This window comes from Mustela putorius, unplaced genomic scaffold, assembly GCF_011764305.1.
Source record: "Mustela putorius furo isolate JIRA1106 unplaced genomic scaffold, ASM1176430v1.1 tig00003858_pilon_pilon_pilon, whole genome shotgun sequence".
Lineage (NCBI taxonomy): Eukaryota > Metazoa > Chordata > Mammalia > Carnivora > Mustelidae > Mustela > Mustela putorius.
In genome coordinates, this window is record NW_025422010.1 from 48,066,747 (window position 1) to 48,076,626 (window position 9,880).

Below are 9,880 nucleotides of genomic sequence, written 5' to 3' on the forward strand. Positions count from 1 at the left end.
AGTACTGTTCTCATGGGATTTACATTCCATCTCCAAATTTATCAAGAAAAGCGTGACCTCAGATTGTCAGCCAAGCTGTCTATTCTGCCTGTTGCCATCCCAGAGACCACCCTGAGATGTGAGAATGGCTGCACCTGCCATTCTTAATAGCAAACAAGAGAAAGTGAAAGAGGCAGAACGTTTGCCCTCACAATGAAAGCAGAACTGGAGAAGGCCACCTGTCTCAACAAAGGAAGAGGGAAGGAAGCTGCCCACATCCTGGCAATGACCTGGAGAGGCAAAGGGGCTGCTGATGGGACTTACCCCTAGACAGTAGCCCAAGATCTGGGGTCCTCTATGGCCTCAGGAACCCAAGAGAGGTTCAATAAGAGTCCACACCCATGCATGGTAGGACACTAATGCCATACAACAAGGGCCCTGAAACCTCTAGGCCGTGACCATTTCAATGTCCTAAAACTGGGCCAATTCATAAAAACTCATCTTTGAGTAATGGAAAGAAGTTCCCCAAATCTTAAATTCACCCTCATTTTCCTGTTCTTTCTCCTGTTAACCCCTGTGCCATACTAATGGCCCAGTTTCTTGCCTAGGGTCTCTTGGGGCAGGAGGGAACCACATCACCCATGACCACTCAGGAAGCCATTTCTCCAATTCTTACTGCCGTTCTTATATTTTCTCCTGCAAACACCAAGATGGGCAGTCTCAACCCACAATGCCTTTTAAATACCCATTTAGAGTCTCCCAATTCTGTTACTCAGCCTTCAAGGTCAGCACTCATCCAAGTATCACAGTCAGTAACATAAAATACTGCAAGTTGGGATAGAAAAGAGAAGATTCCCCATTATTTTCCTTTAGATCCCCAAATCATTATGTGGAAGAAATGAAGTTTGTCTTCAGTACCATTCATGATCTTGACTCAATCTATCTTTTTGATCTTGAGCTACAATTTGTTCAATGCACATTTTGTACTTGCTGTATTCTCTTTCACTCCAGACCCTGGCTCACTCTGTTTCCCTTTGCCTTTGCCTCAAAAGCATAATCTCCCATCTGACCTGTCTTCTCTCTTCCTCACCTAGTTACATAGTTCCTTCTCCCATCCCACCTCTTCCATGAAGATTTCTCCTGCCAACCTCAACCCATGGCATTCTCCCTTCTCTGAACTCATAGAATGTCCATTATTTGTAGCTAAAAAAGGTCTGGATCCAATGCCATTGTGTGGGTATGTAGGTTTCCCCCCACACATCCAACAAGCCAGTCTCCAGCACCAGCTGGGGACCCTACAATTTGACTTAATTCTGACACTACCTACCTGGAGATTTCAGATCCCACAGGTGAAGGTCTCAGGCCCACAAGACTGCCCCATGCCCCACTTCACATGCCCATTGCCAGTCCAGATTGTCACCTGTGCTTCTGACCGACTAGCTACAGCCTGAAGTTTCCCACCACCACCTCTTCAGGTACAGTTCATTTGCTAGAATGGCTCACAGATCTCAGAGAAATATTTTTGTTACTCTATCACCAGTTTATTATAAATGGACATAACTCAGGAATAGCCAGATTGAAGAGATGCTCAAGGCCAAGTATGGGAAAGGGGTGCAGGGCTTGAGAGCCTCTTGGGGGGGCCATTCTCCAGGCATCTCCATGTGTTCCCCAACCCAGAAGCTCTCTGAACCCCATCCTTGTGGGTTTTATGGAGGCTTCATTGTACAGGCATGACTGATTAAGTCATGGGCCATTGGGATTGATTCAACCTTCAGCCACCCCTCCTCTAAGGTTAGGCGAGGGCAGGGTGGGTGATGAACTCATAGTTCCAACCCTCTAATGACTTGATTGGGCCCCCTGGCAACCAGCCCCCATCCTTAAGAAACCTGAGTGCTTTTGAGAAATTACCTCATTAACACAACAAAAGACAGCTTGGTAACTCTCTCACTTAGGAAATTCCAGGGGTTTTAGGAGCTCTGTGCCAGAAATGGGGAGGAAGTCCAAATATATTATTTCTTACTATAACTCACAGTATCACAGTAGCTCTCCCTGAGATTTAGCATTTACAGTCATGTGTATATGACCTGCTTCTCCTGATAAATTACAACTCTGTAAAGAAGTCCTCAGTAATCTGAAAACTCCTAAACGGTATCTTGCATATATTTAGTATGCAATAACCATTTTTATTTTAAAAACTGCATATACCTTGTTTATCTTATAAGAGAATTTAAACAGGTGGCTTCTGTATATTGATTGATTGGATGATTCATTAAAGGATTGCATATATATATGTATATACATATATATATAAAAATTTGGGGTTCATACCAGCATGAAAGGCCCTCAGTAAATGAGGCAGATCACCAGTGCCAACCTGCTCAATCATGGGTTGCAAGTTTGGAGGTAAATTACAGCATAGCATATACCCTTTTGCTGCACAGGTGTAGAATCTGAGGTTAAATTTCCTCCTCCACCTATAACACACATAATGAAACAAATATAGAAACAAATAATAGGGAAGTAAGTTATAGATGGTCCTTTAGAAGTCAATTTCATCTGCGCATCTAACCATAAAAGCAGCATCTGCTCTGCTAAATACAGGTGTTTTATATCCTTGTCATTAATTGGAGGGGACATTATGTCATCATACATCAACAGTTAAGGTTGGTTAAAGTGCCACTTATCTCAGGTGCTGTCATTAATCAGGTTCTTTTCAGCCTGGTGACTTCAGAGGCTTGGCTCAAAGCTGTTCTATGTGAACGGGCTTTTCCTGTGGGTTTAAGGTGCCTTTTTATTATCATTTTGAATGAAAACCCTGGAACCCGGACATAAGTGGCCATTAAGATAACTGTTCTGATTTTTCAGGAAGAGAAACATTTCCCCCATCATCTTCATCTCCCCCATGCCTCCACCGAAGAAACACCCAGGATAGACAGGCACATCAACACAAGCTGTTGTCTCATCACGGTTTAACCCTTCATGCATTGCAACGAACCAACTATCGTCCATCCGGCCCTAAAACAGGCACCTTCTCTTTCTGCCTGACACCAACATCACCCAAATGCCTTCCTGGATACCCCAAGCCCACGGCGTGATGTCCATCCTAGATAGATTTCCAGCGTGCATTCTTCCTTAGTCTCTGCTTTCATTAATAAGACCTGCCCTTTATCGTGTTCCGTCAAGGCCACTGGAAGTGGCATAAGTCGTTCCAGGTTAAGTTGTCAGGGACGATGATGGTGGCATTTAAAAATATTGGCCTTTATACTTTCATCATCTAAACTCTGAAAATTAACATAAAATGTTCAGGTATAGGGTTGATAATTCAAGCCGGGGACCATTGGGTCTATATCCAGTTCTCACTCAGAAAACCCCTATAATGCCCTGAAAATAAAATTCCCTCCATATCCAAAATTGGGGTCACTGATTGTCTCAACCTGTGCAAGAGATTGGAAGAATAAGGGGGGTATTTGTATCATTTATTCATTCATTCAATGGATATTGTATCGTCTATGCGGGGCCGTGTTAGCATCATACAATGATGACCAGAAATAGATACAGCCCTTGCTCTCAAGACTTTACAAGGTGAATAGGAGAGAAATGAACCAAATAGCAACTTAAAAACAAAAAGGAGGGCGCCTGGGTGGCTCAGTGGTTTAAGCCTCTGCCTTCGGCTCAGGTTGTGCTCTCAGTGTCCTGGGATCAAGACCCACATCGGGCTCTCTGCTCAGCAGCGAACCTGCTTTCCCCCTCCCCCCTGCCTGCTGCTTTGCCCTGCTTGTAATCTCTCTCTCTCTCTGTCAAATAAATAAATAAAATCTTTTAAAAAAATAAAAGGATAACTGTGAGTAGTTCTTCGGAAGAAAATGTTATGTATCCACACAAACAAGCAAACATAGTGTGATCTGAATTATGAATTCAAGGTCAGTCACGGGAGGATGGCGTGCAAGCAAGAGTATTCCTAGAGCAGGAACAGCAGGCACAAGGTGCTGTGGGAGAAAGAAGAAAAGAAGGGGGCAAATTCCAGAAATTGGGCCCCAGTTGGCAGAATCCTAAAAGGCGCCAAGGTCGTCATCCCTGCGTTGTATACACACCCTGCATCATGCCTCAGACTGTGAATATGGTGGATTTTGTTCCCATGATTAGGTTATATTATATAATACAGTTAGCTTTTAGAAAGAAAGACTATCTAAGCAGATCTGATCTAATCAATGAGCCTAGAGGTCAGAGACAGAGGCAGTCAGAGATTCAAATAGTGAGCAGGATTCCATGCACCATTTCTGTCTTGAAGTTGGAGGGGGATTATGTAACAAGGGATATGGATGACCTCATGGAGATGAGATCAGACCTGGCTGGCAGCCAGCCAGGAAATGGGGGCTCAGTCCTACACATGTAAGAAACCCACAACTGCCCACAGTAGCAATGAGCGTGCATGTTAATTTCCTAGGGACGCCATAACATAGACATTGAACATTGCCCATTTCAGAAGACAGGAAATACAAGATTATGGCATGGGCAGGCACTGCCCTTCTGGATTGGCTCCTTCTGGAGGCTGTGAAGGACAGTTCTGCTCTAGTTCTCTATTCTTGGCTCATCAATGGCCTTCGTCTCCTCCCTGTGTCTCCACATCTTCCTCCCTCTAACATGTCTCTCTCTGTGAGAACATTTCTTCCTTTTACAAAGGACACCAGCCATATAAGATTAAGATTCACCTTATGACCTTTTTTTTTTTTTTAAACGCAATCACATCTGTAAGGACCCTATGTTCAAATAAGGTCACATTCTGAGTAAATGGGTTTGGGCTTGAGTCTAATTTGCGGTATTGGGTCACATTCTATGATTCTGAATTTGGGGGAGGGGAAGAAGAAACACACAACACAACCCACTGAACTTTGAGAGTGGATTTTCCCTCCGAGCCTCCAGGCAAGGTCTCAGTCTAGCCAACAAGATGACTCTGCCTTGTGCGACCCTGAACAGAGAAGCCAGGCACGCCATACCTGAAGGTGGATCTCCCGAACTGTGAGATCAGAAATGAGTGTGGACTTAAAGCGGCAGAGCTGGTGAAAATTTGTCGTGCAGCCACAGACATAAACAGTGGCAGAGCTTGGTGACAAAAAAAAAAAAAAGGCTGGCATTGTGGGAGGGACGAGACCACACGGGGCCCTGAAGGCAGTGGCTAAAAACTTCATGCTCTTTATCCTGAGAGCGAAAAATGAGAAGCCACGGAAGAGACGAGGATGATAAGGACACAAGCAGAATTTGTTTCTCTTTGGGGCTTTTCTTTATCATCTTTGCTCTTTTCCTCTCCCTCCGGAGGAACTTTCCAAAGGACTACGTGGCTGCAGAGAAAGGCGGGCAGATCTTGGTCCCACGTTGATCATTAGTCAGAGTCTTATTGAAAAAGAGGAAGGGGAAAGATGAGGAGGACAGAGAAAGGATCAACATCGTTTCTCTCGGGCTCCCTCTGAGTCCGGGTACAATTCTAAAGCATTTTCTGACCTCATGTTCACAACAAGCTTATGAGCCTTATTTTATCCACGAGGAACCAAGGGATCCAGAGGTTTCGGAACATTCTCAGGCTGTCGGCTCAGGGGGAACGTCACTGAGATTTGAATCCAGGCTGGACTGGCTCCAAAGTTCATTCTTCAATCTCTTCAAACTCGATGCACTAAAACTGTGCGCCCATCCAGCCTCCGCCGCTGGCGTTCCCGAGTGTGTGGTGTATTTGGTCCGAGGCTTGGGAGCGTCCTAGTGGTCAGCAGGACAGGTGTGAGCACAGAGGGGTCGGGAAGATCGGCTCAATCGGAGAACCGCCACAGACCTTACACAGGAGGCCAGTCACCTACGCGGTGGGTCCCCTTCCTTCTCCTTTTCTCTTGCCCGAATAAATCATCAGTGGCGGAGCACAAGGGCAGTAGAGGTTGGTAACAAATCCTCCCCGGAGATGTAAGGTGAGGTAAAGGGTTTTCCAAGCCCCTCTCAAGACCATCCAAGCTCCAAACTGTCCCCAGCACCACCTGGGAGCACATTCCTCGGGTCTGTGCTGAGGAATGCAGGACTCAGGGCCAGGAATGAATTCAGCCTCTCCGTCCCAGGGCCCTTCTGACGATTTGCAGAAAACATTCAAGTCACCCATCAACATTCCAGCAATCACTGACGATCTCTGGCAGAAGTGTAAATTAAACTGATCAAGTGGCCTTAAGACAATGGTAAATATTCTATGTATTTCCTGCAGTGATTTACAAGAACTCACATCTCCCTATGTTCCCCTAGAGAATTATTACATTCTATATTCTTTACCTTCTTATAAAAAGACGGGTGCACTGCTTCTCTAGCATTCCTTTACACGCCTTTGATAAATTACTGTAACCAGATTAGGGAGATAAAATAACCAGTCTATTAATTACAGTGATTATTATTTAATGGAAAATGGGATTCTAGGCAAAATGTGTAGGAAGAAGAAAGCTTAGCAATGCATTATATAGATGTGGTATTTTATCTTAAAGAGTAAGATAAGTGTCTCGTGTGTTCCACAATCTACCAAATATGTTCATTAACTCTGCAAGATTTATATGTATAATTGACCAGAATATTTTAACACAATTTGCTTGATTTGGCCGTACATGAGGAACAAGGAAAAGCTGTAATTTCAATTAAATTGAGTAAATCCCTCAACGAACACGCAAAAGGCCAAGTCTGCCCCACAATGTGGGAAGGAAGGAGCTGAGCATTAAAAAAAAAAAAGTTTTTTAATTGAAACGAGGTATTACTTTAGTTTTAAATTTATTGGCAATTTATTTTGTAAATGATAGGGCTTGGAAGGAGAGCTTTCCTCACATCACTTATCCTCAGAACTAATCTCAAATGCAACCAAAAATGTAATTTGCAGATAAATGTTGATACTTTCAAGAGAAGGTTAACTTCATGGCCAAACCCTGGCCCGACCACTAGCAGACATCAGATCTCGCCTCACTTTCCTCAACTGTAAAAATTAGAGTAAGAGTTATATCTGCCGCTTTGGAATTATAGAGGTGAAAGCAGGAGCCTGGGGCGCCTGGGTGGCTCAGTCATTTGGCTCAGGTCGTGATCCCAGGGTCCTGGGCTGGAGCCCTGTGTCCCGCTCCCTGCTCAGCCGGGCCCCTGCCCCTCCCCCAAGTTCTGTCTGCAAATAAATATATACAATCTTATTTGATTGCAAATAAATATTTACAATCATAAAAGAAGATAAAGAAGAAAGAAAGGAGTCTGTGAACTATGGCCAAATCCTGCCAGTTGCCTTTTTTTCTGTATGGCCCGAAACCTGTGTTTTCAAATGGTTGAGGGGGGGAAAAACATATTATCTTGTGACATGTGAAAATTTTATGGCATTCAGATTTCAGGGTCCCTAAATAAAATTTTATTGGAGCTCAGCTACCCTTATTCACTTACATATTATCTATGGCTGTGTTAATGCTACAACAGCAAGATTGAGTAACTGCGACAGAGACCATATGGCCATTCAGCCAATTAAAATACTTACTATTGGCCTTTTACAAAGTTTGTCAACCCTGGACAAAAGGAGTAATATGCAGGTTCTCAAAGTTAGCTACACATTAGACTCACCTGAGGAACTTTGAAAACCCTTTTGTCCGTGTCACACTCCAGACCAATTAAATAAGAATCCCTGGGGCTGCATGCCAGGTGTCAATAATGTTAAATTTTCTCGGGGTTCCAATGTGCAGCCACATTTGAGAACCAGTGGACTAATGTGCTATAAGGTGTATAAACTTAACACACAGTAAGATCTTGATCAGTGTCAGCTGAACGGATAAAATACATCCTCCTTTTTAACTCCTCAATATGCATCAGTAAAAAATTATTAATAACCACTGGGTGCAAAATAATTTTATTTCTCTTTCCTCTGTCTTTCTCCCCTGCCTCTGTTCTCACCAGCATGCAAGAATTAAGGCAGAAAGAAAAGCAAAGTTTCCTTCTGTGTTTCAAGTTTCTAAACACTCAGCCATTCAGCATTTTATGTGTTCATTTATTCATTCCACAATTTTTCAGTGTACAATTTCAAGTTCTCAGCAACCCTCACAGCAAGCGAGGGTTACAATAACATGCTTTCAAAGTCCTAGAGAGTGCGCTAGCGTTCTCGTACCTGGTCCCCTGCGTTTGAGCAGAAGCCCCTGAATCTGAATCTTCCGGCGGTTCCTGGCAACAGTCTTGTGCATATAAGCTGACCGGCTCAGCAGCAGCCTTCAAACGAACAAAGGCACGGCAACCCCAACAGCCACTGACGAAAAAGAACACCTCAGTGCATGTGTAGTCACGTGACCAAACAATTGATTAGGTGAAGGCATGTATTCCATGTTAAAATATACAGGAAAAAATGAAGCAGAAGAAAATATATTGGAGTATGGGAGAGGGGGACAATACTTTCAAGAGGTCTGCGATCCAGTCAGTAAAACACAACACACATTAAATACGCTGGAGATTCCAGCCCCGTCTGGAAGAGTTCACTCCTGTCACAAGCAATGAACACCCACTAAATCTCTGGGAGGTGGGTATGGGCACAGGGAGAGAGAACATCGGGACAGACATCGGGACACAGAGATCAAGTACGTCAATTTGATTTCACACAATCAGGCCTCTGATTCCCGCTCCATCCGTCACTAGCTGAATGATCTTGGGCAAAGGACTTCCTTCTCAATGCCTTGATTTCCTCAGCTGTAAAATGGGGTAATAATTCCTATCTCTGGGAGATGAAGTGATTGTTTTCAAAATACATATAAAACCTGGATTTTTTCCCCCCTAGTTCTTAACACTGTGGGCTGGAAGATGGTCTTTATAGCTGAAAACACAGTGAGGACCCCCTCCATGCCAAGAACTGAGTTTTTTAGTACAGAAGTCCTTCCTTGAGCCTCATTCTTCATGGCCAGGTATGAAGTCCTTGAAGGAAAATTTATGAAACTACATCAATGTCCTTTTCCAGAAAGCCTTGCAATGTGTGAATTCAGTATACGTTGAAAATGCATGTGCCTAACTAACTCCTTTACATTACCAGGGGACCTTCTGAGTGAGAAACAGACAACAGGTTCTGTTTGCAATTTCCCACTGCATTAGCCCCAAGCCCAAGTGTATCTTTTGCAGCCTTCACTCCTGGAGTTGGCTTTAACTCTGGAAAATGTATACTCTTGGTGACATGTTTCCTCTAAAGTCAATCTGATTTCGTTCATGGAAAGGCTTCCTGTGCTGTGTAATATCCTTCTCTATTTCTTCTGAATAGCCCTGCATATACTTTTGTTGCTTTGGTGTCTATTCTAACCACGCTTCCGCCATTTTTTGTCATTTAAGTTCGTATGTGACCTACCTGTGAGCAGCTCCATTCTGCAAAAGATCATTGCACTCTCTTTTTTCTTCTTCCAACTTCAAGACTTTGCTTGAATGGTCAGTAGGCTAAGAGACATACTTTTTTTTCATTGTGTTATGTTAGTCACCATACAGCACGTCATTAGTTTTTGATGTAGTGGTCCAGGATTTACTGTGTATAACACCCAGAGCTCCATGCAATATGTGCTCTCCTTAATACCCATCACCGGACAAACCCAAGGAAACTGTAGAAAGAGAAATTAGAGAATTGATTCCATTTACAATAGCACCCAAAACCATAAGATACCTTGGAATAAACCTAACAAAAGAGGTAAAGGATCTATATTCTAGGAACTATAGAACACTCATGAAAGAAATTGAAGAAGACACAAAAGAATGGAAAAGCATTCCATGCTCATGGATCAGAAGAATAAACATTGTTAAAATGTCCTTGCTGCCCAGAGCAATCCAAGCTTTCAATGCCATCCTGATCAAAATACCATAGGCATTTTTCAAAGTGCTGGAACAAATAATCCAAATTTCTGTGGAACCA

The 9,880-nt window shown here is 43.4% G+C and overlaps 1 long non-coding RNA gene across 2 annotated transcripts; it reads right to left on the reverse strand.

The window, feature by feature from the left end:
* Positions 1–3,836: 3,836 nt before the first annotated feature.
* Positions 3,837–9,482, reverse strand: LOC106005143. Of its 2 annotated transcripts, none has more exons than XR_001178314.2 (3): positions 9,329–9,482; positions 8,117–8,251; positions 3,837–6,139 (listed from the first exon to the last, which is right to left on the reverse strand). It is a non-coding gene; the product is annotated as an uncharacterized LOC106005143 (long non-coding RNA). The 2 variants fall into 2 exon arrangements; XR_006602185.1 differs by having other exon boundaries at positions 8,117–8,907.
* Between the last annotated feature and the right edge of the window lie 398 nt (positions 9,483–9,880).